We start from the raw sequence: 2,262 nt of genomic DNA, 5'->3' as shown, positions 1-2,262 counted from the left end.
ACTCTGTCTTCACTGTGGAGGGATGGGGGGCTAGGTCAGTGCTTCTCAAACGTATGTACATATGTCACTTGAGAATCTTGTTAAAAGGCAGATTCTGATCCAATAGGTCTCTGATTCAGTATTTCTGAAAAGTTCCCCAGTGATGTTGATGCTGTTGGTCTTGGAACCACAATTTGAAGCAAAGTCCTAGAATATCAATATATTGGTAGCAAATTTTCCTCAGATTCTTATCACTGAATTGCATCTCAATTATATTTTTCCTTATAATTATTATATTTATGTTCTGCTTTTTTTGGTTTCTGCTTTAATTTATAATTTGAAATTTCATTATGTATGTTCTCTTAATTCTCTTAAATTCTTTGGAGGGGGTGCTATGGGCAATAGAAATAAATCTAAGATGAATAACTTTGAATGCACTTTTTTTTTTTTTTTACAATTGTGAAATATAAGTTTAGTCTGATACTAATTAGTTGTACTTCTCTTAATCCATACATAACAAATAACCAGATTAATTTTATGTAACTTCTTCAAGACTGGATGCTTTAAAATTTGGGATCATCAAATTCAAAGTCACTAAACGTATTTATGTCTGCTTTACCGTACGTCTGTTTAAGATTTAAAAAGTTCCCTCTCCAGCTTTTGCTGATGCTCGAGCCCAATATAAAAAGGTCCTCAAGATGCCGATCACTTACATTTATATTCTTTGATCTCGTCCATAAGGAGTTTCTGCACAGGATCAAGTTCCTTAGTAATGCTACTGCTGTAACACCGATGGTCTTCCACAAACGGACTGAGACGGCCGACCCAGCAATAGAGGAAAATCTGAACACCCCGGGGCCGCCAAAAATTCCGCAGGGAAGCTCTATGCTTCCGTGTGCCAGAGCGGCCACAGTCTTACTTCCGGCCTCCTCGTCCTCACCCACTGACCTGCCTCGCAATGCATTATGGGACACACTTCAGCTGGGTGGCCTGGAAGCTTCTGGGAGGTGGTGAGCAATTGGACCTAAATGCGCTTTTAAAACATCCAGTCCTTCAGTTTATACTCAGGAATTAATAGGAGTTTTTTGCCCATCATTTTGTGTGCTAAGATTTGTGAGTAAAAGTTATCCCGTTTCATCGGAAGAAGGTAACAGTATTTACTCCTTCTTCTTACGGTGGCACTTCGGGATTAAAATGCTCAACTTCAGCAGGTGTTTTCACGGATGCTGTTTCCCCTTGAAGCCTTTAGCAACGGGCAAGAGGTGGCAAAGAGGCCAGTGGACTGTGTTGAGTGGTGGAAGGTGGACCTTCTGGCCCCATGTGAAGTCTGTCAGCCACAGATTAACATCTTCTTTGGCTGTTGACCGTATTTGCGGTGTCTCCTAGAGTTCTTAGCAGAAGTGGAGAGAGGACACCATGCACCAAATGCTTGTGGGATTAGGCTTGTTCCGGAGTGGTCAGGCCATGATCTGGTGTCCAGGTGGTGGAGGTCAGCCCCCTTGACTCTTGGAGCCAGGCTCGGTAAGTATGTTAAATTTCCTTTGTCACTAGGTGGCAGAATATAATTAAGATGTCAGAATTTTTTCCATAACATTGGAAGGTGTTTCTAGCTCCTTCCTAATGACCTCTTTCATTACTTTGCAGTATTTGCTAATGCCACTTAGGGCTGACGCAATGAAATAAAAATTCCTTCTGCAAACACTTCCTTTATCATCTAGGATTTTATTTTTTTTCATTTAACTAGCTTACCTCTTAGGGTGAAGCATCCTTAACATAAATCACATTCTCTTCCTAAGGGCTACTGTTTGGACAATCCAAGCTTCTTACTTTTACATATTATTTTTTTATTCTCTCTCTCTCTCTTTTTTAAAGTAGGCTCCATGTCTAAGGTGGGGCTTGAACACCCGACTCTGAAATCAAGAGTCACATGTGCTGCTCACCGAGCCAGCTAGGCACCCCTTTATTACTCTTTTGAAGCAAATCCCAGGCATTGTTTCACTTCACTTATACCTATTCCAGTGTGTGTCTTTAAATAAGGACTATTGAATCTGTGCAGTTTTGATGATTAACACAATCAAATAATAAAATATTTTCCTGTGGCTCGTAGTGTAAGGATAGGCATAGTTATTTACACAAGCCCAGTTTTGCAGGGTCATGGGTTGGGTGTGGTCTGACTGGAATGGGCCAGTTGCCCTGCTTATGGAATCTGGGATTTATTCTGATGGGGAGAATATATCCCTGATCCAGTGTGGATCACCTTTCAACCCTCAGATGAGTGTATAC

General features: G+C 40.9%; 1 pseudogene; it reads right to left on the bottom strand.

Moving 5' to 3' along the window:
• Nucleotides 1-542: 542 nt before the first annotated feature.
• On the bottom strand, nt 543-943 carry LOC109488567 (annotated as a pseudogene).
• Nucleotides 944-2,262: the final 1,319 nt, after the last annotated feature.

Source organism: Ailuropoda melanoleuca, chromosome 7, assembly GCF_002007445.2.
Source record: "Ailuropoda melanoleuca isolate Jingjing chromosome 7, ASM200744v2, whole genome shotgun sequence".
NCBI lineage: Eukaryota > Metazoa > Chordata > Mammalia > Carnivora > Ursidae > Ailuropoda > Ailuropoda melanoleuca.
This window is presented reverse-complemented; position numbering and strand designations above follow the sequence as displayed.